The 27,668-nt window shown below is 40.1% G+C and overlaps 2 long non-coding RNA genes across 3 annotated transcripts in view; one reads left to right on the top strand and one right to left on the bottom strand.

Annotated features, from left to right (window-relative positions):
• Positions 1 to 996, top strand: part of LOC116570999 — a 102,537-nt gene extending 101,541 nt beyond the window's left edge. The window contains exon 3 of the long non-coding RNA XR_004277642.1: positions 738 to 996. This is a non-coding gene — a long non-coding RNA (uncharacterized LOC116570999). The remainder of the gene's footprint in view (positions 1 to 737) is intronic.
• LOC116570998 lies at positions 215 to 27,456 on the bottom strand. 2 transcript variants are annotated; one of them, XR_004277640.1, is made up of 3 exons: positions 27,415 to 27,456; positions 26,993 to 27,098; positions 215 to 283 (listed from the first exon to the last, which is right to left on the bottom strand). It is a non-coding gene; the product is annotated as an uncharacterized LOC116570998 (long non-coding RNA). The 2 variants fall into 2 exon arrangements; XR_004277641.1 differs by lacking the exon at positions 215 to 283 and adding an exon at positions 22,679 to 22,711.
• Positions 27,457 to 27,668: the final 212 nt, after the last annotated feature.

The following is a 27,668-nucleotide window of genomic DNA, read 5'->3' as shown; positions in this document are numbered from 1 at the left end:
TATCTAGTGGCCAAGGAATATATAATATGTAACATATTAACATCATGGTACATAGTACATACAAACATAGTACATAGTACACAGTATCCATGTCTCTAAGAGATTAAGGATTTCTCCTTCTAAGAAGACAGGACACTTGAAAGCTAGACACAGGGTAGTTACATTAATATGAATGCTATATTCCTGGAAACCTCACTTATTTCCAATCTGTAGAGGCCAACGCTAAGTTTCAATAAATCCGATGAAAGATGGTGGGTCTGTTCAGCAGCTCATCTGTCACCCCCTAAAGAAAATAGCAAAAACACAGTTTATACTGTATGCATCAAGTCAGCTTTGAATTATGTAATGCTTGATTATTTTTCATGATTGGAAAAGATATAAATTATATCAAACTATATACGTACAGGCTTTATTAATGTTTTATAACCACACCACTTCAAATTAGTGAAGTTTGAAATCTCATTAAATGCAGCCATGTTGCTCTTGAACTCCATTTGATTAGTGTCCTCAAAAAAAATCTTCACAGAAAATATATTTTGATGGGATTCATTTGGTTTTTATTTAGAGTTGATCAAAGAACACCCACTTGAAACTGTTTTTCTGCATTTTCTGTGAAACTGTTGAAGACATTGTGACCATTGTGCTCCTTCTTGCCACTTGAATAAATCCTAATTTCCCCCACTTAAATTTTTGTACCAGAAAAATGGTTTTGAGAATTGTATGCTTCCTTTTATCAGGTGAGAATTGCTGCTGAGAACCCGGGGATTGAACTTGATGGTCAACCACAGTATATGGCGAATTTCCTAACAAATTTGGGGATGATCCAGCTTTGGGAGAGGAGAAAAGAAAAGTAAGGATCACCTGCTTATAAAATTTAAGTAGCATAATTTTTTTAATAGCAAGCAAAACAACCTTGCCCTGGCTAACAATTTTCACAGTTTCTGGTTTTTATTAAAATTTGGCTCCCTACGCAAGGTAAAGCAATCGAGTGGATAATAACGAGGTTCTTTTCTTTGAGAAGATCATGGGGATAAGCAAGCCAATGAGAAAAGCTCCCACTTTTGATGTAGTGATTCTGGAGTGGGTTGACTAATGAGCACACCCAACCTAGCTGGGTGGGAACAGCAAGGGAAATGCTCTAAGAGCTGAGCGTGAGTCTTGAAGAAAAACCAGCATATTTGACTCGTTCCCAGCACATGGATGGTGCCTTGGGAAGCAAAGACTTTCTCTAGCCTTTCACTTAGTTGGAACCTGCGCAGACCCATCTAAGAGAAATGACTAATCTGTATGTGGCAGAATATTCAGACCCAAAGAGAAACGTGCTTGAACCAAGGGTAGAAAAATAATGTGACTTATGAGTACTGAACGTAAAATGGTGCAGCCACTTTGATAAACAATATGGCAGTTCCTCCAAAGGCTACATATAGAGTGACCGTGGGACGGAGAAATTGCACTCCTGTGGGTGAGTTTCCAGTTTGTCTGCCTCACCTGGCAACTTCAGTAGAGGCAGTGGATGAATTAGGGAAGAGATGGTTTCCCATTCTTAAATCAAGAGTCTTCTGGGATAGAGAGTAATTATCTTGTTTCTTGTCTCTATGAATTTCTGTTTTATATATGCATCTATTTTTCTACATATATTATCCTCAAGTATTTCACTTTATCTGCTTAAAATAAACATGTCTAGTATTGATTATTAAAAATACAGAAAAACATCTTGAGCCTAGTGCCCAACGATAGCTACTGTTAATATCTCACGATGTTATGCTCCTTCTCAGGATATATTTACATTTATTTATACACATTTGTTTTATAAAAGTGGGAGCAAATATTTTACAACTGTCATAACCCAATTTTCCCAATATCATGAAAGTTTCTATTAGAATATTATTCTCATGGTTAGAGATAGTATCTCACATGGTTTTTGCTTTTTGAATTAGCTGTCCCTGAGAAACGGATTCTAAGAAAGAGATCTGTGTTGTGTGCAGTGATTTCATTGGTGAGTCCCCTTACATGGCTGGGACAGGAAGCAGTTTGAATCAAAGTAGGAGCAGAACTATCCTGAAGTTTCAGCAAAGAGCCTGGGAGCTCTGGAGCTGGGATGAACCTTCAGATCTGTCCCTCCTTAAGGCAAAGGGCCTGAGTCCATGAACTCCTTTATCAGCCCTCATTACATAGGGACTGTGCCCCAGGAATAGATGTGACCTTGGGCAAGGCAACTCTTTTAGCTAGGGCAATTCACAGGTAAAAATTCAACTGAAAGCCATTAGTTGTCATTATTACCCGCAACTGAGGTAACGAATTCCTTAGTCCTGGACAAGGAATCCTGGGTCACATACTGTCTTAAGTCTAATTCCTGTGCTGCTTGATTCCACTTACATATTTTATTAAGTTTTTTTTTGCTGTATCCTTACTCTAATATTTATTGTAGATTTCACTTAGTCTTGGCCAACATTTCTGCTGGTCTAAGTGGCTTATATGATGGGGTGACCCATACCCTCATCTCTTACGGGTCTGAGCCCCGTGGGACCGTGACATTTTTAGGCCATGGCTGTTGCACTCACCCAGTCATTGTCGAAATGGGCAATGCAGTATACCAAGAGATTCCCCAGGGTACTGCCTGGGTACCAAAGATACTCTTTCTGCCCTCATGGTGAAGCAGTTGCCCTGCCTCCTGCTGATGCTCGCAGTCAACCAGCCATGTCAGGATGGTGACTCCTTTCCCTCTACGCTACTTTCTTCTCATCATGAGGACACTAAAGGGACAGCAGTAGCTTTAATTGAAAGTTGAATGGGATTCTTGTTGTATCTTTTGATAGAACATGTCTGCCTCTGGGGGTCAGAACATCGAGACCTGCATTGTTTCGAGTTGTAGTGATGTGAAGCACAAATTCTACAAGTTGGTCACTCAGAGGGATGGTGAACAAAGATACTCCTACTTCCTGTTCTTGTGTCCCAGACCCATTTATTCTACCTATTGGGAACATGGCATAAGCCCCCTATTGTTGTAGAGTCTCAGCTCCAAGCAGGTGCCTCCATGACACTTTCTAAAGGCTCCTCCATCACCCTAGACTGGCAACCTGTGGGTGGTGCGGTATCATCAAACCAGTGGGTCCCACAGTCACGGGTTGACTGTAATATCTCCTTCATGGTCTTAAGCCTATGCGATGTTGTGCAAGATCCCGTGTCAGTGGATCAAATATCCTGTAGGCCCTTGAATTATGGTGCTGAGATCCTATGGACTGACAAGGCAAACCCACGCCTGAAATGTCTTTTGATTCCAGCCAGCCAAGGTGAATTGCTGCTGCTCCTTGCAGAACAGAAGGGCCTTAGAGTGGTCAGTTGATCGCCAAGTAGCTGGTGGGTGTCCTTGAAGGTTATGCCATATCAGAACTTAGCATTGGTCTCCATTGCTGGGGGGCTGGGATGCTTGGCACTGGCAGGAGCAAGATCAGCCTCGGTGAGTCGGGGCCATGCTGGGCCTGAGAATAGCCTCCATCCATTATGCCAGCACTGGAATGGTTAATAACAGAGGCTAACTGATGGCAACTGGCCATGCCATTCTGTATTTTTCGTTGTTCAGTGCTTCTTCTACAAAGAATGATGAAGGAGAGCAGGATGCTCTCCAGAGGGCATATTTACACATGGTACAAAGATCTTCACACTTGGGCTCATTCCTATAGGCCCACCCACAGAAATCTTCCCCAGATGCCCTTGTCGCCAGTCTGCTAATTTCTCTTTTTCTAGGTCCCTAAACAACCAGCTAAATCATTTTCCTCTGTTCATGAATTGGTATGTGGTGTCATTTTGGTCCATCCTTCTTTCCATCAGGGTGGATGACCAGATGCAATGTCTGTCCATTGCTCTGTCCTTTGGCCATGTCTGTTCAAAGCTCTGCCTATTGTGAGGATTTCCCTTCACAGTTTTCTTTTAGAGACACTGTGGAGTGAAGGTGTAGTGCAACAGCACTGCGTGTCAGGATGACCCATCTCTGAACCATCTGTTGGGCTTTTCCCTCCACCGTAAGCTCATCATCTGGAACCCATCATGTGACCACAGGTTTGCTGAGGGAAAGTTGCCAATGCAGTTTGATTATACTCTTTATCCTGCTGACGTTTAATTCTGGATTTACCACCTCCACCTTATAATGGTCCATCTAACCCTATGACTTGACAGTTCCCAGAGAAGGCTCGGCTGGGAGCCATCCATGGCCAATACTCCAGCAGCTGGAGGAATGAACGCCTTAGCTCATGCCTCAAAAAAGAACTTCAGTTCTCTAAACTGGAGAATTGGGGGGGGGGGGTTGTTTGTTTGTTTGCTTGCTTGCTTTTTATTTTGTTATTTTCACACAACTTTGAAAGTTCCTATTGTGAGCCGAGAGTTTATAAAAATCAAAGAGTTATGAGCCAAAAATGGAGAAGTAATGAGATGGTGAGACCTGAAACAAGGTGACGTGGGTTCTAGCCCTCACTTTGCTATTATCTTTGAATTTTGCATTTGACTGGTCATTTCACTTCTCAGAGCCTTAATTGCCTTATCTACATGATGAGACAGTTGAATGAGGTCAATTTTTCCCAATCTAGAGTCTACCGAGAAAGTAATAAAAATTCAAGAGCTATTTCCAGTATTTTATAAAGTCTAATGAAAATAATTTATCTGTCCTTGGTAAGGTTGCAGAGGGATCAGGTGGGGGACACTGCTCTGACAATTTAGGGAAGCAAGAGAGCAGTGTCTGATAAATACTGTAGAATAAAAAAAATTCTAGAACATCATGATATGATGGGTATTTCCAAGGTCACCTGGTCCAAATCACAAACAGGTGCACAAATGCCCTCGTTATTATTATGAGCCTTTTTTTGAGCTCTTCAGTATTCTGAGTAAGCCCAGTTGCAGAGGGCTGAGCTCATGACACAGTCTAGACGTGTCCTCCGGCCAGTCGCTGCTCTCCTCCTTTCCTCACCTCACATTCTCTCCTTAGCTCATTCTAGTTGAGCTTCGGTACCCACCATTCCAGTGGAACTGCCAAATCTGGAGGACTCTATTTCATTAACCGGCATGCAACACAACCGGCCATTCCCCCCTCGACATTATTTCTTCTCTTGGCTTCCTGCGTAGCATCTCTTCCGCCTTTCCTCCCAACTCACTGGTTCAACCTTCTCAGTCTTGTGTTCTGGCTCCTCCTCTTCTTCTACCCCAATCTCTAAATGTTGGAGTACCATTGGCCCAGTGACTTGGCCCTGTTCCCTTAAGTGGTATCTCCCATTCTCATGGCTTCAGGTAGTTTCAAGTTTTTCAAATCAGTATCTTTCATTTGTCACCTCTTCTCTGAAATTTAGATTCAGATTCCCAAATTCATATGTGACAGCTCTTCTTGAGTGACTAATAGAGGTTTAAAACTTAATTTGTCCATGAGAGAACTTCTCCAAACTAGGAAATATGTGAAAACGGCACCATTTCTACTAGGTTTCTCAGGCCAAAAACTTAGAAGAACACATCCATAATTTAGCTCTCTATTTCTCTAATATATCCCCAAATTCTATCACTTGTAACTCCAAAAACTACCCCAGATCTGTCTATTTCTCTTTATGTCCATTATCTTATCTCTAAATCATCTCCATGTCTTTGCCTAAACTATTGCTACAACCTTCCAATTGATCTCCTAGTTTGTTTACTTATTTTCTGTAACCTAATCTCCATGTAATAGCAAGATTGATTCATATGAATATAATCTGATCGTGTCATTCCTTTGCTTAAAATTCATCAAGTACCTGGCTTCTGATTATAGTTACAGTCTTAATGTCTTGTCTTGTCTTGTCTTTTTTTTTTAATATTTTATTTAATTTATTTTGAGAAAGAGAAAGAGTGAGCATGAATCGTGGGGAGAAGCCGAGGGAGAAGGAGACTCCCCGACGAGCAGGGAGCCCAATGCAGGGCTCAGTCCCAGGACCCTGGGATCATGACCTGAGCTGAAGGCAGAGGCTGAACTGACTGAGCCACCCAGGCACCTCTACAGTCTGAATTTCTTACCTTGTCCGACCATGCCATGAGTGATCTGGACTCTGCATCTCTGAACGTCCCATACACATCATCCACCCTGGCCATAGCCTTTCAGCCAAACTGGCCTTCTCTCTCACCTAAGAGTCTATGTGCTGTTTCCTTTTCTTAGAATGATATTTTTTTCTTGATCCTCATAGTTCTGGATGCTTATTGTCATTCCTATCTCAGTTGAGATGTCGGCTCCTTGACCACTCAATCCAAAGTAACCACCTAGTTTTGTCCTGTGTTTATGCCCTATTCAGTTCTCCTCTAACACTTTCTGTGATATCCACTTCCTGGACTTCTTTCTGCTTATTGAGTGTGTCTTCTCACTAGATTGTGGGTTCTATGAGAGCAGCAACATTGTCTCCTTTGTGTTTGTTCTTTCCTTGGGGCTTAGAAAAGAGCTTGGCACTTAGTAGATGTTCAATAAAAATTTGCTTAAGGAATGAAGGAATCAGGAGACCCTGGGACCCAGAGAATCTAGCCTAACACCGGTAACTGCTATCCAGCATTTTCTCTGTTAAATAAAAAGCTCCTATTTCTCAAATTTGTCATTTTGGGGAAGAAGATTTAGAGCAGCAAATACAGTAGTCATGAAATGTTAATTTCCCAGATATGTAATCAAAGTTACTTCATGATAGAAGTATTTTCATCTGTCTATATATATTGTCCTTATTTCAGATAATCCACAAGACTATAATTTATTCTGATGGGCCACCTTTGTTCATAGTAAAGTGAGAGGTAACTTCCATAATAGTACAGACACAATACTCTCAACAAGGTTTATTGTCTTGTCTTTACATGCCAAGTCCAAGAAGTTTGCCTGGGCTGGCTAGGTTACTTCTCTCTTGACAATCCAATTTTAAAAAATCAAATAACAATGAGTTTGTGTTTGATCTTGCTGGGTGAAGGGACTGCACTAGATATTTTCAAATATCCTAACTTTAGTAATTATACTGCATTTCTCTGCAGCTCAATTCTCAAACCCGACCTCATCATTTTTTTCTTCCCCATCACTACCTTTCCTGGCGGAATCACCATCGAAAGTCTAATTATTCATTTATGTTATCCAACAAGAGGAAAATTTCTATTGTGCTTTACGGGTAACTAAAATGTATGGAGTGCTTAACAGGTACCGGCCACTATTCTCTGTGTTTTGGGTAGCTTGATTCATTTAATCCTAATGACACACATACTATTGTTTTGACCATTATACAGGTCAGAAAACTGCTGGACAGAACAGTTAAAAAGCTTGAGCAAGGTTAAGCAGCTAGTAAGCAGTGAAGCTGGGCTATATACCCAGGCCAGTCTAATGCTAGAAACACTACACTAGTGGGTAAAGTGATAAAACTCTGATTTTTCCCTTTCTTCTGATAACCTATTATTACCCTAGTCACTTTCATAGCTTGCAAAATAGCAACTACAGTCTTTTCCAGAAAAAAAAAATCCCAAATTCTTTAAGAGTTTCTCATTTTACATGGTTCCAGATCTCTCCATCACAATCCAGCGATGTCTGTGAGTCCTCTTAAAGGGTCAGAACTAATCATTGGTCCATGTGCAGTTTTAGCTGTGTGTAGAGAGAGATGGTCAGTTTCTTCTTCTTATGTACATAATTTACTGTAATATCAAAGTATCTTAGCTTATTACATAGCCACATCATACTCTTTCCTCATATGTCTATGAAATATGATTTTTATAGGCTCCTGAGAGCTGCTGTCTATACTTCCCAAAATACCTATCAGGAACCAAACAAAAAAGAAAACTTCACTGCACCTGCCATAATCGGAAAATGGTCTTCCTTTAACATCAAGGGACACATGCATATTCAACCTACAGTTGTCTAAAATAGTGCCCATGTGAAAGATTTTTTTTAAAAAAACTGAAAACAGTCTAATTTTTTAAACATTAAAATAATAAAGTAAACCAAATAATATTGTTCCAAAAGCTATTAAAGGCCTGCTGACAGTGCAGGGAAGGAAAACAATGAAGCACCTGGAGGCCTTCTGCTGTATATAAGAGGGAGAAGACAGTATACATTAAAAAAAGAAAGAGCAGGAATAAGTTTGAGTTCACTGAAATCTTTCTCCCTCTCCTGCTTTAAATTCTCACCGTTGGCTCAGCTTCCTGGCTGCTTATTCTCCAGTATTTTCCCTTTGTTACTCTCTAGGACTGAGCTATTAGCACTGTTTTTTTCTATCTGCGTGATCTTGGAACCTTTCAATAAAGAGTCAGTTCAGTGATGTAGTCTAAAACTTCCTTATCTGACTTTTGGCTTTGGGGAAATTCTGTACTGTGGGGCTGTAATACCACTGAGCTTGCCCTCGACCAACCGCACAAGAAGGAGCCGTTCATGAACTCTTGTTAGCGCTTCTTCTTTTTTTTTTTTTTTTCCCTATGTGGCATTGGGTAGATTTTGAAAAACCTAAGTGATAGATTTTACAATTATCCCTAATATAATGCCTCTGATTTTATTCAACCTGTGCTGAGATCTTTGGGGAATCAAGTTCCGCTGTCAGGTACTAGCCAGACAGATTTCAGGTCATCCACATATCTGATAATATGCCATTTACCTATTGAGCCAAGTTGTTCATGAAAAGTTAACCAATGATAGGTTAAAGATGGGGCTCTGGGGTAAGATCACTGGAGATGTCTTTTTCAGTAAACAATGACATTATTCAATGCTTTTCAAAAATAATCATTCCATCATTGATGGACACCCCAAGTATCCCATCAGCTGGTTCATCTTTGTCTATCTTGTGGTCATGGACATAATTCAGATGTGCCATTTCAATAACGCTCTTGGGATATAGCAGTCCTGTACATTTCAGTGGCATTAGAGAGCAGAGTTTGAGACCATGAATTCTGGAATGTACCAACCTATGCTTAAAAGCATGTTCACCTGTTTTAGCCATGTGGTCTGGGGCTAGTTACTGCCTTAAACCTTTGGTACTTTATCAATAAAATAGGGAGAAATAACACTTAGGATCAAGTGAGAAAATGCATATAATGCATTTAACCTAGAGGCTCACATCAAATAAGTGCTAAAGGATATTAGCTCTTCTTAACAGTAGCGGTTCACCTACCCAAAAAGAAAATAAGGTTACTCTGGTACAACTTAATCTTAATGAGCCTGTGCCAGGTCTCAGTGAATACCAGTTCCCTTTGTAAGAATTTACATGCCCTCATCTTATACTCTTTGAAAACCCATCCATTTTAATAATCTGTTCTATAATTTTGCTTAGGGATTAATGTCAGGCTCACTGATCTATAATTGCAGAATTTACTGTTTTCTTCCATTGAAAATTTGCACTGCCTTTGTTCCTCTCCAGTCCTGTGACACTTTCCCCACTGCTCCCTTCTCTCCCATTCCTCAGAGGGAACAGTCACTGGTTGAGAAGATTCACCCCCTGCTCTCTCCAGCCCTCTCTTGAAGTTCATCTTAGCAAGGGCACTTGATGTTCTCTATCTTCCCACCTATCTTTGACATCAGTCCCTCTTAAACTAGTTCGTTCTCCTGTCTCTAGTCTGAAGATCATTGTCTCTGACGCAGAAGACAGGCAGAACAGGAACGCAGTGGTCCTGCTTTCTTGCTGTCGTCTGTTATCACCATCTGTCTCAAGCAGAGGGCCTACCCTACCCCTTCCTGTTTGTTCTCTTGCTTGTTAGGATAACTTTCAAAATTCCCCTCTTTCTGCCTTATTATTTTCTACAAACTTTGGTTATCTATTCCTCTTTCTGCTTTTTGTCTTTTCAAAATAGAAGCTCAGATATTTCCAGTCTAAAATGACATTTGAAGACGTTTCTCCAAGTTTCTCCCTTAACATATATTTTAAGCCTCAAAGTAAAAGCAAATCCTCACATACAGTATGTGACTCTAGAGAAGTTTAAGGTACTGCTGCTTTAAAATTACCTGCTAGCTGTGTCAAAGTTTTAAGTGAATTCAGAAAGTCAATTAGGAAGCAGCTGGGAGGTGAGTAGGTGAAATGGACTAAGGTTGTAACTGGAGATGGTGGTAAGTGGGTAGATTAGGACATCGTGAGGTACCTATCTATAAGTAGATAGGACATCGTGAAAGCAGCTCCAGCAGTCCCCATTGATGGATTAGAATACTGGTTTTTATCACCAAAGTAGGAAAAATCAAGGATTCCAAAAGCTATAAATTTGGGGGTTTTTTGAGCCATTAGGTAGATGGTAAATCTGTTTGGTGAGAAGTAGAAGACTTTGGAGCAGCAAATCAGAAAAGGATATTAATCATTCTGCTTGACTGCATTTGGGTTTTCTAGTAGACATCTAAATTGAAATGTCAAGTAGAATATAGGAGTTTGGAGTTCTGAAGAGAGGTCTAGGCTAGAGATATAAATTTGACTTGTCTGCTCAAGATGGTATTTAAAGCCCTAGGACCACTGAAATTACCCAGATGAGATCACTGAAGGTGGGAGGAAAGCCAATGAGAGAGTCCTGGGTCACCAAAACACGTAGAGGTCTGGGCAAAGAAGTGTGAAAGGTTTGAACTGAAGCAGCCAGAAATGAGAGAACACCAAGTGAGGAACGGACACTGAATAAGGAATGTGTGTCAAGAAGGAGGGAATAGCGCCTCATGTCAAAATGTTAAGAGCTCGAGTAAAATGATCTCAGAGAAGTGAACATTAGCTCTAGCCAGATGAGGTCATTGGTGAGATATGGCCCATTTTATTAGAGAAGTCAAGAGAAATACCCAGTTAGGATGATTTGAAGAGCAAATGGGAGGCGAGGTAGTGGAGACGGTGAATATACACAATGTTCTATTTTTCTACGGAGGCCCGGAGAAAGATGGGCAGTAGCTGGGTTAGGATGTGGGGTCGCAGGAAAACTTTTGTTTGCTTGCTTTTTTGTTTGTTTGTTTCAGTGGGTCATCTTAAAGTACACTTTACTTTGGATGGGATGTATCCAGTAGAAATTTTTGTTTGTTTCTTTGTTTCAGCAGGTCATCTTAGAGTATGCTTTACATTGGATGGGAAGGATCTAGTAGAAATTAATACTGTAGTCAAGAAAGAAAAAAAATGGCAGTACAAATTCCTTTAAAAAAAGGAAGAAAGGGTAAGTGGAAAGGTTGAGCTAAGATAGGAACAGTGAATTTTCTATTGTAATTATAAGGGAGGCCAATATGTGTGTATAGATGCAAGTAGGTTGATGGGCTCTCTGGGTGAAAGAAGAGGCAGTTCTTATTGGAGTAGAACTATTTTTGTATAATATATGCAGAGAGGTTATTAGCATAGAGCGAAGGGGGAAGGGGATGTTGATGATTTGAAGTTGTCCACTGAATAGTGGGGAAGGTAGATTTACCAGAAAGTTGGGATAGGTTTGTCAGTGTCAAGTGATCATCTGAGAGGTTTGGTGATGGATTTGAAATGACTCTGGTCAATAGTGCTGTGATGTTCTCTAGTTATATGGAAATCTTGCAAACAAATGTGGAGAAAATTTTTTTCTGGCTATGTACAAAAGTAAAGAAGATAGACAAGTGATTAATGACAATTGTAGGGGAATAATTATAATGCTAGACAATGGAATATAGGCCTGGTAACAAGAAAAGTGAAGGAATTAAGAATTGCCTTTGCTTGCTTTGGGCTTATTTTGCTCTTTTTCTGGTAAATTCTTGACAAAGAAATTTATATTATTGGTTTGAGACCTTTCCTCTTTTCTAAGGTAAGCATTTAGTACAATAAATATCCCTCTCAACACTGCTTTATCTGCATCCCATGTATTTTAATATAGTGTTTCCATTTTCATTTTCATTTTCTTCTATGTATTTTAAAATTTCCTTTGAGACTTTCTCTTTGATAAGTTATTTATAATTATGTGGTTAAATTTCCAAGTGTTTGGAGATTTTCCTCTTGTCTCTCTGTTATTGGTTTCTCATTTAATTTCATTATGGTCAGGGAACATATTTTGTATGTTTTCAATTATATTAAACATATGAAAGTTTGTTTTATGGCTTAAGATATGATAGATTTGGTATATGTTTCAGGGATGCTTGAACAATGCCTCTTCTGCTCTTGTTGAGCAATTTTTTGTTGGTTAGTCATGTTGTACAGATCTTCTATGTCTTTGCTGATTACCCATCTATGAATTATATTGCTTGGTAAGAGGGGGCATTAAAGACTAAACGATAATTGTGAATTTGCCTATTTTACTTTTCAGCTATATTGATTTCTGCTACATGTTTTGGAGGCTCTGCTGTTTGGTGAAAACACATTAGGCTTGTTGTCTTTCTGGTGGATCGATTCTCTTATTGTTGTCTAACGTGCCTCTTTTCTTCTAATAATACTCCCTGTTCTGAAGTCTACTTTATCTAATATTAATATAGCCAGTCCTGCTTTTTAAAAATTAACATTAGCATGGTGTACTTTTCCATCCTATTACTTCCAGCCCATGTTGTTAAATTTTAAGTGAGTTTCTTGTAAGCAGCATATAGTTGGCTTGTGTTTTTTGATGTACTTTTAATTTCTGTATTTAGACCATTTATATTTAAAGGGAATTTTTAATATGTTAGAACTTAAGTCTGTCTATTATTAATTTCCTCTGGTTCCTAATCCTGTCTTTCTTGGCTTCCTGCAAGTTACATAAACATTTTTTAGCATTTCATCTCGATTTATGTAGAGTGATTTTTCCTTGTATATCTCTTTGTATAGTTTTCATAGTGGTTGCTCTGGGTATTATAAAATATGTATATGACATAACATTTTACTGGTATCAACATTTTAAATTTTTTAAAAAGACTTTATTTATTTATTTGAGAGGGAGAGAGAGCACACACTTGAGCAGAGCAGGGGGAGGGAAAAGAGATGCCCTGCTGAACAGGAAGGCCGATACTGGTCTTGATCCCAGGACCCTGGGTTCATGACCTGGCCAATGGCAGAAGCTTAACCAACTGAGCCACTCAGGTGCCCCCGACATCAACATTTTATTACTCTGAGTGAAATGTGGAATCCTTTCTTCCATTCAGTTTCCTTTACCTTCCCCACTTCTCCATAGCATTCTCTTAAGTAGAGGATAGGGTCACAGTATATTTCAATCATCAAATATGATTTACAAAACCCATGAAGAGGATAATCTATTGCATGTACCCATATTTCTTTTCTTTGCATTGGTTTTTCTTTTTAACTTCTGATGCTCAAAATGGATTCTTTTTTCATTTTCTTTATTTTTGAATAAAATTCTTAAGCAATCTTGAAGTGTAGATGTGCTACCCATAAATTCTTTTAGTTTTCCTTCATCTGGAAATGTTTTTATTGCCTCTTCATTCCTAAGGGATAGTTTTGCCAGATGTAAAATTTGATATTGACAACTGTTTTCTTTCAGCACTTGAAAAATGTTGTGGCACATCCTTCTGCATACAGTGGTTTCAGATGAGAAATCCACTGATGTTCAGAGTGGTGGTTCCTGTAGTGAATGTGTTCATTCTCTCTGCTTTCCAGACTTTTCCCATGTTTAGTTTTCACAAGTATAATTTTATGGCTTAGCATGGAGTTCTTTGAGTTTTAACATAGTTGGAGTTTGCTCAGTTTCTTAATTCTATAGTTTAAGGGCCTTTTCCCCCCTCACCTGTTTTTTCTTTTTTTTCTTTTTCTTTTCTTTTTTTAAACCAAGTTTGAAAAGTTCTCAACCACTATTTCTTCAGCCCACTCTGTTTATTCTAGGATTAGGATTCCAATAACATAGTTGCTGGGTTTTCATTTGTTTGTTATTGCTCCCATTTTCTCAGTCTCTGTTCAGTTTTTTGGGGGTATTTTTGGTCTATTTTTCTTTATTGTTCAAATTGGATAAATTCTGTTGACCCATCCTCAAGTTCACTGATTCTATCTCTGCCATTTCCACTCTACTATTAAACCATCAAGCAAATTTTTATTTCTACTGTTGTATTTTCATCTCTATATTTTCTACATCATTCTTTTTGTAACTGCTGTTTCTCTTCCATGATATTTAATTGTTTCATTTATTTCAGCAGAATTTGTAATTGTTTACTTATGTAATTTTAACCTGGCTCCTTTAAAATCCCTGTTGGATCAGGGCATCTGGCTGGCTCAGTCAGTAGAGCATGTGCCTCTTGATCTTGGGATTGTGAGTTCAAGCCCCACATTGGGCATAGAGCTTACTTAAAAAAAAAAAAATTCTTGCTGGGTAATTCGAATATTTGATGTATCTTGGTTAGTGTACTTCTTCATCTGAGTTATGATTTTCCTTGTTCTTGGTATGTAACAAGTGATTTTTTAAAATTATATCCTGGACACTTAGACTATTATTTTAGAAGAATCTGAGTCCTATTTAAAGCTTGTATTCTAGCAATAAATCACTCTATGATGGGTCTAGTGACAATTTAATTTTCAGAGCTCTTGTACTATTTTCATCTGCTTGATTGATCTCATGCTAGGGGGACTCCCAAAGGTCCATGATAGTGCCACCTAAAGGGACCAAAAAAGTCTTCCCAGACCTGGCTGGTGCTTCTTAAAAGAGGAAAGGGCTCTCTTTCCTAATGGAGAAAAGCTTCCTGAGCCAGGCAGCCAGTTGGGGCAGGATTCCCCTTCCTGGTACTCCCCAACCACTTGACATTTTAGGTAAATGGCATGAACTTCAACAAGGAGATGTCTTTACTCAAGGGCTTTGCTTGTGTTATTCCAGCAGACACCTGGAAATCATATATGATTCTTCTGTCAAGCCGAAGTGAATTTACCAAGAATTAATAAAGCTTAAGTTTCAGTCTCCTTCTTTTGCAGGAAGCTTTCCTAAGACCCTAGTACCTAAATGTATTTACATGTCACATATTTTTGTATATTTGCAAATGTAGAACATTTTAACTACAATTCATTAAAACTTCCCCCCCCCCCTGCCTTTCCCTTTATCACATTCCCCCGTGTCTCTGCCGTAAGCACTTTTGAGATTTGGCTATGTAGAAGTTGTGTTAGGGGGGCACCTGAGTGGCTCAGTGGGTTAGCCTCTGCCTTCAGCTCAGGTCATGATCCCAGGATCCTGTGATGGAGCCCTGCATTGGGCTCTCTGCCCCGCAGGGAGCCTGCTTCCTCTCTCGCTGCCTGCCTCTCTACCTACTTGTGATCTCTCTGTCAAATGAATAAATAAAATCTTAAAAAAAAGAAGTTGTGTTAGGAATGTATTTAGATTGGATTTAGCAAGATAACCTTAAGTTGTCCACAGACACTCTCACATATAGTTAAGTTCTTTCTCGGTATTCTTGCATGCAGGAGCTTTAGGAAAGTTCCTAATTACTCTCCATGCTGACTCAGCCAGCTTTGTGACACGAAAGGTCAGGTCCTATGGTTGTCTTGCATTATGAGCATGACCTATCTCACTGAGATGTATTGGGTAGAGAGGAGAAATAATAATACTTGAAATTTGAGGAGCCAGAAATTGGGCTGTGGAAAATTCTTCCAATCATCAGACATGTAATATTTAGTGTTTACTTAGCTAAATATTAGAGCCTTTAACTTAGCTAAATATTGGAACACTTGAGACATAAAATTGCCTTGTCAAAACAGAAGTTCTCTCTTGCCACGAATACTCAATAATGCAACATATTCAATTATAAATAATCCATCCTTTGTTTAGATGAAAATTTCATGAAATAGAATGTACCAGAATTTTTTAATGTAGACTACAAGGTTAAAGCTGTACTCCAGATAGTAAGTATACACACACACACACACACACACACACATATATATGAATATGATGGCAGGTGTCTCATATATCCAGTTCTCAAAAATAAAGACAAGAGTTGATCAACTATGCTACAGCAAAGACTGAATTATTTTCCTTTTCTTTTTCTACAAAATAAACTAATAAAATCATTTTCATAGAAAAGGCGATAGCAAAGAGTTTACTGCCAAAATGTTTCTAGCAGTTGATTGATTAAAAATAGTATGGTTTCTTATTTTTTTTTTAATTTAGTAATGTTTATGGTATTTGGCAGCTTTTTAAAATTTGTAATTTGTTGTGGCTTTTTTTTTTCTCATTCTAAAGAAATACTCACTTTTGTATCTAATTTGGTGTGAGTAATTTTGCATTTCTTTTCTTAAAAGTGATCTCACACAACTTGGATCTTTTTTCCCCACTTTCAAACCCACATCCAGTCTATCTGGAAATCCTGTTACTCCTGCCTTAACATGGGAGTCAAAACTTTGTCTCTCAATCCCCACTGCCACCACCACTGTGACTACTCTTCCCTCCCATCTGGACAATGGCAGCAGCTGCTCTTTCTTGGGCAAAAACCTCTTAATTTCATGTGACCAAATCTACCACTTGTTCCGTATGTTTTCAAGGCTTGACTGTCCTGCGTTCTCTCCATTCCAAGGTTTAAAAAAAAGCTCTTAATTTTTCTTTGGATATTTTTGTGTTGTAATTTTTTTACACTTCTATCTTTAGCCCTTGTGGGATACTTTTATATTCCCTCAAATAACTAACCAGGAAGGCGAATATCATTGAACAGAGAAAAAAAAATGTTTTTGCTATGAAATCAAAATGTCAGCTTTGTCACTGACTATGTTCATTTTAGATTTCATTTGTACCAATTAACTATTGTCTATTATTATGCTACGATGTAGTGCTTTGAGTACAGTAGATTTATAGTATCTGATATAGTGAGCCCACCCTTGATGTCATTTTTTTAAAATGGAAAACTATTGCACATTCTTTTTCCATATGAATTTAAACTTATTTTGATCAACTGGAAAAAATATGGTGAATCTGGTTGGATCTGCAATAAATGTCATATATGAATAGAGACAAGGCTGTCCCTCCAGTGTCAGATCTTGTCCTTCAATAAAATATTGTCATTTGCTTCATTTAGATCCGATTCCTGTCCTCTTAATTTACTTTGGATAATTCATCTTTTTTATGGTTCTTATGAATGAATTATCTCCTATTTTAACATCTAATTGCATAATATTGGGAGGAAGAAAAGCTATTAATTTTGTATGCGGCCAGCCACATTAACAAATTCTATTACTAGTATTAAAAGATATTTAGCAGGATATCTTGTATGTTCTAAGTATATAGTCATACCCACTGGAAATGAGGATAGTATTATCATTCCATTCCCCACGTTAAACTGTTCTTTTACTTTCTAGCCTTATCCATCTTTAAAATGTGTTGAAGAATAGTGATAATAAGCAGAAATCCCTGTCTTGTTACTGATTTAAATTTAGATATGTCTGTTGTATATAATGTAGTTGTTGGGTTTAGGTAGAGATTTTAAAAAACTTGTTTAGGTATTGCTGTGGACGGGATTACATCATGCCAAAATTCACCCATGGAAGACTTAACTCCCTCCGAGGTGCATGCAGATAGGGCCTCGAAGGAGGTGATCGAGGTGATGGGGTGGAGAACTAGGGCCTTTATGAGAACAGGAAGAGATATCAAAGCTCGTGCTCTCCGCCGTATGAGGACACAGAAGCGAGCTGTCTGCAAACCAGAAAGAGATCCCCCAGAGCCCAACTCTTCTGGCACTCTGATCTCAGACTTCAATCTCGAAAAGTGTGAGAAAATAAATTTCTGTTGCTTAAGCCACCCCACGTATGGCATTTTGTTTGGTCAGCCCAAGCTGACTAATACAGCTAGTTTCCCTTTTTCTCTCCCAAGTGAGAATTTATGGGTATAGAGGCAACCCTATAAAGCCCTACATTGGGACAGAGTCATACCATTATCTTCCAGCCCAGCAGTTCTCCACTGCAAGAATTATGTCCTCCAGGGGACATTAAGGCATGTCCAGAGACATTTTGGGGTCTTGCAACTAGATGGAGAGGGTGATGTGCGATCAGCATCAAGTGGGTAAAGGCCAGGGATGCTGCCGCATTTTCTACAATCAATGGACAGCTCCTTGCAACAAAAACTGACCTGCTCCACAATGCCAAGGTTGAGAAACTCTGCCTACTGCCAAGGTTGAGAAACTCTGCCTAGCCAAGTCCCTGAAATTTCCAGTCTCCAGGGAGAAGGAAAAGGAAACTAGGTAGAAAATACCCCATCCCTGGGACCACTGCCCCATAGACAAGCCACGCCAGGGGGGCTGGTCCTCAGAGAAGAGGTATTTGGTGGAGCAGGACTGCTCCTTTGGGTGGCCCTTGAAGTAGAGGTAAGCAGTAAGTCTTGGTCTTAGGTTACATGCCAGTGGTACTAAAGGTGTCCACACCTGTTGCCACGGGCAGGTGTCCTCAGAACAGGTACAGAAACTGGTCCTTTTGTGGCAGTGGGTAGAGCTGCCCTTACTACTTACTCCTCTGGCTGCAAAAACCCACCACCAACTTTCTGCTATTCCTGTTTTATTTAGAATTTTTCTTTGCAATAGCTAGTGAATTTTATCAAATGACTTTCAAATGGACTCATATGGTTTTTCCCTGGATACCTCCATTTCAAAAAATAGAGGGGTTCCTTCATTTCAAAAAGTAGAAAGTATAAATGTGTTTTTTGTTACTTTCATCCGTTTTTTTATTAAAGCTATTCTAGCTTTATTCAGGAAGACTTTGTGTTTTTTTACAGCTTAGAATCGATAGGCTAAAAATAATTATATATTTATTGGTAGTTAGAAAGAATACATCTCTACAGCCATCTGTGCCTGGTGCCTCATAAATTATCAATCCTTAGCCTTAGTGATTTTTTTCTTCTTGAACCAGTTTTGATCATTTCTCTTTTTTAACAGCTTCTTGACTGATCTTCCATCATTTAAGTTAAGATTCTAGTGGTCCAGGGAAACCTTCTTTTTAATTTGTTTTTATTTGTTATCATTTTTTAAAGATTTTTTTTAAGAATGTTTACACCCAATGTGGGGCTTAAACTCACAATCCTGAGATCAAGAGTTGCACACTCCATTGACTGAGCAAGCCAGGCATCCCTAGGGTAATCTTTTAATTTTTAAAAAAGATTTATTCATTTATTTGAGAAAACGGGAGGAGGCAGGGAAAGGGAGCACATGCATGGGGAGGGGGAGGTAGAGAATCTCATGCAGACTCCCTGCTGAGTGTGCGGCCAGACGTGGGGCTTAGCCCCCACACCCCAGAGATCATGATCTCAGCCAAAACCAAGAGTCAGACATTCAACCCACTGAGTCAGCCAGGCATCCTTAGGGTAATCTTTTTAAAACTAAAGTTAAATCGTACCACTGTTCTGCTTAAAACTCTACTCAATAAATAAAGTAAAATTGGAACCCTTTACTTGCTTAAAGGTCCCTTGTGATCTGTCTGATCCATTATAATTCTTTCTTGTGACCCTCTTTTCTTTACCACTTCGTTTCAGACACACTCAGGCATGCCCATTCCTCAAACATAGGGATCTCTTTCCTTAGCGTCCTTTTTATAGGCTTTTCCCCTGGCCCAGAAAGTTCTCCGTCCCCTCCACATTTCACATCATTTTGCTCCTTTTTGCTTCAGGATTCAGTGTTTCAATCTACTGCCTCACAGGCATTCCCTGGCCCCTGGCTCCAAATATATTTCCACTGACCCCAACACCCACTGTGGGTTTCCTCATGGCAGGTAGAGATTTTCTTTTCTGGTGGTCACAAACGCTGAGTGAGCTGTCAGCAGTCACTCAGATAGAGTTTTCTCCTCAGGGAAAACTCAAAAAAGTACTGAGTTTGTCACTAAGAGAGTTAATCTTCCCCCTCCCCACCTTACTTTGGTTTTGGAATCCAAAGGTTGGAACAGAATTCCAAATGAATTTCCTAAAGAAAAATCCTGTCACTGAGAACTTCTCAATTCCTTTGAGATTGCATACAAGTGCCAGGAATAGTTTAGAATTGTTAGCCATGTAGGACTTAATAAGTATAAAGAACACTAATGTGAGGAAAAGGGGGAAGGGAGAAATTGTATTTTTTTTAATATAGGCATTTTTTAAAAGATATTATTTACTTATTTGACAGACAGAGATCACAAGTAGGCAGAGAGGCAGGCAGAGAGAGAGGGGGAAGCAGGTTCCCCGCTGAGCAGAAAGCCCGATGTGGGGCTCGATCCCAGGACCCTGAGATCATGACCTTAGACTGAAGGCAGAGGCTTTAACCCACTGAGCCAGGCACCAGAAATTGTATTTTTGATCAAGGTATCAACTACTTTAAAAGAAAAAAAAAAAAAGTCCCTCCAAATGGCTTGCTGAGAAATATTGCTTGGCAAGATACTTCTCAATCTGGCTTATGTTGCCTATTGTAATTTTATTTAGCCCAGTATTTGAACATTTCTTGAACATATTCCCGAGGATCTTTAATGATAGATACATCTTTAAAAAGAAATCCATCAATAAAGTAAACATGTAGCAAAAACTGGCCCCTGAAGGCATGCTGGAAATTGGGTGAAGAAAATCAACACCACGAACAATGAAGAAATAAAAGCTGTGTCTTCACTAACGAGGTGTGACAATTCTTTTGAAAAAGATTTCTTTTACCAATTTTAACGTGAAAAGTGTTATCATATGCCATGATCGTGGCTGTCTCTCTCCACCATTTGAACTTTTTGAAAATAGAACCCACCTGGATATCAAAATTTTATAGAGAAATGTCAAGAACCAAATTAAGTAAGTGAATCTAAGATTCGTCCAGGAGTCATTCAGGAGTCCTATTTGTGGACGGGCTTTATCAGTACACATGGCACCTGCTGGCTTCTACCAACGAAACATTGACATGTTAGGATTTTTTGGGTGTGAGTGGCCGGGACTTTGAATGTGGCGTTCTTTCATTGTCCCCTCAGATGAGGCAATACTTTCCTGTCAAAATGATGAGCTTAGGTTCTCCGTGAACTTGAGAAGAGAAAGAGCCGTCCTGCAGCAGATGCTCTCTGGCTAACTCAGAATCATTCATGGGAGTTGTCAATTTGTTCTTCCAAAAATATCTAGGAAGATGAGAAGAAAGCAAATGTTTTTGCTATCAAGGCGTAGACATTTGGTCAGAGCAATAAAATAGCCTCACATGCCAAAAAAAATAATAAAGAAAATGTGGGATGAGTAACTTCCAAAGTTATGGAAATAATTTGACTGTGTCTTACTACATGATAAAAATTGACACAATTCCTAAGTACCCACAGATGGAAGTCGTCCTCCAACAGCGCCTTTGAGCAGAATCAGGATAGCCGGCCTTGTCATAATCACGGTGTCGCCAGGAATTTTGTCTGTTTCAAAACAATTATGTACATACATGAAATGTGTAGACATGTGTGCTTCATTCTCTAGTGGTGGTGATTAGTTTGCCTGAAGTCCATACAAATTCTCTTCTAGCAAATGTTGCATATTTAAAAAATACTTAGGGGGTGCCTGGGTGGCTCAATGAGTTAAAGCCTCTGCCTTTGGCTCAGGTCACGGTCCTAGGGTCCTGGGATCTAGCCCCACATCAAGCTTTCTTCTCAACGGGGAGCCTGCTTCCTCCTCTCTCTCTGCCTATCTCCTCTGCCTACTTGTAATCTCTGTCTGTCAAATAAATAAATAAAAATCTTTAAAAAATATATTTTTAAAAAAGGAAAAAAAATATACTTAGAAGAACAGGGCGTCAAGTGGGATGCAGACGTATAACCGTGTCTAATCTGTTCGTAGTTAACTCATCTATCGGTCAAGGGATAAAACCCGCATTTTGAACTCAAGTAACATCACATATCAAATAAACATTCACAGTCTGCTTCTGCCACCAAATTAACCCTTATTTTCTTTGGCTCAGAATGGAAGTTAGTAACGTTAAAAGAGATATGGATAGAAACCCCACAGAAGGGAGATTTAATTTTCCTTCTTATACAACCGAATCAGTTTGAAAAGCATGATAAACTGGTTTAGGTAGGATTAGGAAGCCAGGAAGGAAAAAAGGTGAGGGAGGGCATGGATTCTGTAGCTTAATGCAGTGTCGTGGGAACATGGGCTCCGCTCTGGCAGACCTGGGTTCAAATCGCAGCTCCTGAATTATGAGCTCCAGACAGTGAGCAAGTTCCTTCATCATTGGGGGTTTCCTGCTCTGTGAAGTTAGGATAATGAAACATCACAGCGATCTGACGGGTGGTTAGGGATGTAACGAATACAGTTTGCCAGTGCAGTAGACATTTGGTAAATGAGAGAGGTTCCTATTTATTGAGTGCCTTCTACCCGCAAGCCGCCTTTTAGATGTTGTTTCATTTAAACCTTGAAATCTGGCTCTTCCGCATTGCTCCAATTAGAATCACATGGAGACACTTAGAAATGACGGGTGTCTAGTTCCCACCCCCAAAATCCTGAGGCGTGATCTGCTGTTTGGGATATTAAAAAGCTCACCTGGTGATTCCAGTACGCAGCGGTTTTGGTACCCCAGCTTTATGATAATGCAGTGGGCATGTCCATTACAGAGTAAAGAAAACAGAATTGGGGGCTGGATTTACTCCAGATTACCTGATTAATGTTTAACCGTGTGGCTAGGGGGAAAACGGGCTTGATGTATTCTCTTGTAGTAATACTGGGTCACCAGAATGAAAGGAGTTAAAAATACCATGTAGAGTTCAATGTTAATTTCTTCTATTAAAAAAGTTCATCGTATAAGGGGCGCCTGGGTGGCTCAGTCTGTTAAGCGTCTGACTCTTGATTTTCACTCAGGTCGTGATCTCAGGGTCGTGAGATGGAACCACTCACCTGGCTCCTTGTTGGGCATGGAGCCTGCTTACGGTTCTCTTTCTCCCTCTGCCCCTCTCCTGGTTTTCCCTCTCTTTAAAAAAAAAAAAAAAAAAAGTTAATCACATAGATAAAAAGACTAGAAACATATTTGTCAAAAATATTTTTGGGGGCAGGATGAAGATGACGTTTTGTTTTGTTTTGCTTTAAAGATTTATTTATTTGTTTGGGGGGGGGGCAGGAGGGAGCTGGGAAGGGGGGAAAAGCAGAGGGAGAGAGTCCTTAAGCAGGCTCCATGCTGAGCATGGAGCCCAATCTAGGGCTTGATCCCAGGACCCTGAGATCATGACCTGAGCCAAAATCAGGAATCCGATGCTTAACTGACTGAGCCACCCAGGTGCCCCTTGTTTTGTTTTTTTTGCACTTCGATGATTTCCCCAAATGTTCAACAAAGAGTATATTTTGCTTGTTTAAGAAGGTGGGGGGGTTAGCACAAATGTTACTTCTTTAAGAATCAGAAAGCTGAGGCATAAGTAGGTTTTAAGTTCAACAATGGACATCTTTAACCTGAGGGGTCTGGAGAACATTTTGATGACAATCTACCCAAGAAGGCAGAAGGAGGCATGGTTTGAACACCAGACTCAAGCTGCACACTGGGTATCTAGTCCTCTTCTTGAAAACATCAGAGAGGTCCACATTTCTTATGAGTTTTCCATCAATATAAGGTACTAACAAGTCATAAAACTTCCTTACTAGTCTGATGTCAGGATTTGCATCCTCTTCTTTAAAAAATTTTTTTTCTTTTCTTTTTTCAGGGGTGAGGAGTGGGCAGAGGGGAAAGATAGGCAGCCTCCACACCCAGCATGGAGCCTAACATGGGGTTCGAGCTCACAAACGCTGAGATCATGACCTGAGCCGAAATCGGGAGTCAGACGCTTAATCGACTACGCCGCCCAGGTGCTCCTGTATCCTTTTGTTTTAATTTCCTCTTCTACCATCTTGCCCCCAAATAACTCATGGCTTGAAGATTTCTGTAGTATTTTAACTGGTCTCTCATGTCAATCTATCTGTATTTCAATATACTCTCTATTTCTAAGTCTGCACTAGAACTTGGAAAGCTCCAATGAGCCGCCTTCTTAAATTCATGATAGCTGGGGTGCCTGGGTGGCTCAGTGGGTTAAAGCTTCTGCCTAGGCTCAGGTCATGATCTCAGGGTCCTGGGATCGAGCCCACCGCCCCCCTCCGTGGGGCTCTCTGCTCAGCAGAGAGCCTGCTTCCTCCTCTCTCTCCGCCTGCCTCTCTGCCTACTTGTGATCTCTGTCTGTCAAATAAATCAATAAAATCTTTAAAAAAAAATTCATGATAGCTTCCCATTGTCTACTGAATGAAAATCAAATTTCTTAGGCAAGCATTTAAGATGCCCCATAATATGACCATTGATGTTGTTTATTTTCCACTCTGCTTTCCTGTCAAACCTGATTCTTTGCTCAAATACACCACCTACTTGCACACTTCAGGCCCTTTACATATGCCTCTTCCTCTCCTTCGAACGTCCCCGGGTATTGGCACCTTTTCAAATTCTGCCCCTTCCTTGAAACCCAGTTCCAATGCCATGTCCTTCCTCAAAGCCTCCTCCTTTATTCCGGTTGGAAAGGATGACATCTCCGTGCAAGTTTCACACTGACAGGTAGCAGTCACGTGACCTCACCCCCCACCTGGAACGTGGTTTACTATTTAGAATTCACTTCACAACCGATACTCATTTAATTCTTTTTTTAAAATGCTTTATTTAAATTCAATTTAGTGAATGTATACTATTGTAGTAGTTTCACGGGTGGTATTTAGTGATTCATCAGTTGCACGTAAGGATCAGGGCTCATCCCATGACATGCCCTCCTTAACGCCCGTCACCCAGCTGCACTTTCCCCTCGCCCTCCTCCCCTCCGGCAGCCCTGTTTGTTCCCTAGACTTAAGAGTCTTTTATGTCTGTTTCCCTCTCAATTTTCTTTTTATTTTATTTTCCCTTCCCTTCCCTCATGCTCATCTGTTTTATTTTTTAAATTCCACATCTGAGGGAAATCATACAATATTTGTTTTTCTCTGACTGACTTATTTCCCTTTGCAGAACACCCTCTAGTTCCACCCCTGTCACTGCAACTGGTAAGATTTCATTCTTTCTGATGGCTGAGTAATGGATACTGATTTAATTCTCACTAACAATCCAGGAATGTAAATACTAGATATTTTTAACTGAAGAGAATGTGTGGTCTGGTACCAGATAGCCAGTAACTGGCATAGTCTGGATGCAGACCCGTTGCTTTTCAAGACAGAAATATAAATCCCGAGAGGATGTTTTGCACTTCTGAAAGTTGTCGTAAAATATATATAACACAAAATTTAACATTGTGACCATTTTTAGATATAAAGTTCAGTGGTATTAGATACATTGGTATTTTTGTGCAATTTTCTCCCCTACGAACTCTGTCCACTACGAGAACTTTTTTCATCTTGCCAAACTGAAACTCTGTATCCACTAAACAATAAACCCAACACATCCCGCCCCCCCCAACTCCTGGCATCCACCACTCTGTTTTCTGTCTCTGAATTTGACCACTCTGCGCACTTCACATAAGGGGAATCATACAGTATTTGTGGGGTTTTTGGTGTGTGACTGCCTTATTTCACTCAGTGTCGTGTCCTCTTGGTTCATAGCATGTGCCAGAATTTCCTTCCCTTTGAAGGCTGAATAATATTCCCTTGTATGTATATATACACTCCGTTTTGCTTATCCGTTCATCTGTCAGTGGACACTTGGGTTGCTCCCACCTTCTACCCACCATGAAGGAGCTGTTAGGGATATGATCCTACAAATACTGGCTGAAGTCCTGCTTCAATTCTTTTGGGCGCCTACCCAGTTGCGAGGAACCGCCATCCTGTATTCCAGAGTGACTGTGCCACGTTGATGTTCCCGCCAGTGGCCCCCAAGTGTTCCATTTCCTCCTCATCCTCACCAAGACCTGTTCTTTACTTTTTGTTTGTTTGGTTGGTTGGTTGGTTTTTGACAGTAGCCATCCTTATGGGTGCGGAGTAGAGCTTTTGGCATTCTTGAGGACTTAAAACAGGAGTTAGGAACGCAAACATCCACAGGGACCCAAGGGGTCAGGAAACACAGCGAGGCAGGCTCAAAGGTCCTGAAGCAGTGATAGGAGGGCGTTCGGAGAGCCCATGGCTTCTTCATGGCCGCCGTCGTGACTGAGAACTGCGTATTGGAGCTCTGGCCGATCTTCATGAAATCTTCTGATTTTTAAGCACTGAAAATGGATTTGAATTTAAAACCCTCTGCAAGCCAATTTCCTGAAGCACTAGGTTTGGATGAATATAGGATCTCTGGTGTGTATAGAAGCCTTCCCACTTTTGAGGTGAGAATCACACTAGAAGGCAAGAGAGTAGAAATTCTGGGTCTGTGCTGCAGGGCGTGCACAGAAACCCAGTGCCTAGAAGGTGGTCGATCTGGCCACCGATGGCTGATGGCTAAGAGCTCCAAGACTTTGGGCTCTCGCTTCTGGGGTCTTGAGGGGGTCATGATGAGGGTTTCTCTCCCCCCTCCCCAAGCCTCAAAAAGCATGCCTTCACCTCATTTCTGTACTTGAGACACAACTACTGATCAAGGTTGCTATTCCCGTGCTTGCGGCAGTCGCCCTTCTGCACAAGTCGGCACTAGGAGACAGAGCTGAGACAGACTGAAATTCTCTCTCAAGATATAAAGAAACATATGTGACCCTTGGAAACACATCAGAGAGGAGGCTGGGCAATGGGTGTGTACATGGGGACCATGAGAATATTCTCCAGTATTTGCTTTTGGAGAAGGGCTGTATCCTATTAGTGACTTCCAGAACTGCCGAGAGCAGGGGTCAGCAAACTCTTTCTGGAAAGGGCCAGATGGTAAATATCTTGGGCACCATCGGCCACTTACAGACTATCACATGTTCTTCTTTGTTTTTGTTTTGTTTTGCTTTTTACAATCCCTTAAAAATACAAATAACCTTTCTTAGCTTGCAGGCTGAGAGTCAGATTTGGCCCACGGTCCAGGGGAACGTTCCCTTACCTCGTGTGTACCTTGCCTTTCTAAGAGATCATTAAGAGCCATTCAGGGAAGAAATGATTTCTTTGTATTCATCACAGTTTCTGGCCTAGTGCCTGGTAAATAGGGTCAACAAATATTGGTAAGGAAATGAATTCAAGAGGAAGAAGGGAGTTTTCAAATATTTTAAGCAAGATGGTGCTGTCACCAATCAGTTCTCAGATCTAACGTTCTTAAAGTTTTCTCTAAATACACAGTGTTATTAATTTATCAGAAAGAGATGGTAGGACTCACCATTTATGGCCTGACAGGATGGGGAAGGAGTAGAAAGCTTGCCTTTCTGGATGAGAGCCAAAAGGGGCAGGCTGTGTTTTCTTCTTTATGTAAGGGCTAATGGCACCTATATTTCATGGAAAGAACAAAGATGATAAGCACAAAAAGAAACTGCATGAACATCACAGATTTGAGATGTTTTAACATCCCAAATTTAGGGTAGACACAACCATTACCCAAAGCTGACTTTTGTAAGAATAAATACAGTATGTTCTCAATGCTCCCATTATTGATATACTCCCTTTGTGAAATGTCTGTTTTAAAGGGGGATTTTATAGTGTTCTTTGGTTTCCAATATAAAATGTATAACTCCAGTAAGGGTTTGAGGGCAGAATTTCATCTCGAGGTCAGTAAAATTACTTCCGCTTCATAAATTTCCTTACTTGGCTTAGGCTGACAGTGCCCCGTGCCACCCCTTGGTGCTGTGTAAAATGGCGATGAATTAACATTCTCAGGTCTCTAGGATACCAGTGTTTAGACTGATCAGGGTATAGTATGTGTTGGCAGAGTAGACAGCTCAGAGTATGATACGAGGGGGCCCCCAAAGAGTGTCTAACCTCAAAATATTTCATTATTAGCACTCGAGAGTGACATCAGAACTGTTTTAAAAAAAAAAAGTATTCCTTTGGGATAAAGA

This window comes from Mustela erminea, chromosome 12 (genome assembly GCF_009829155.1).
Source record: "Mustela erminea isolate mMusErm1 chromosome 12, mMusErm1.Pri, whole genome shotgun sequence".
NCBI classification, from domain to species: domain Eukaryota; kingdom Metazoa; phylum Chordata; class Mammalia; order Carnivora; family Mustelidae; genus Mustela; species Mustela erminea.
This window is presented reverse-complemented; position numbering and strand designations above follow the sequence as displayed.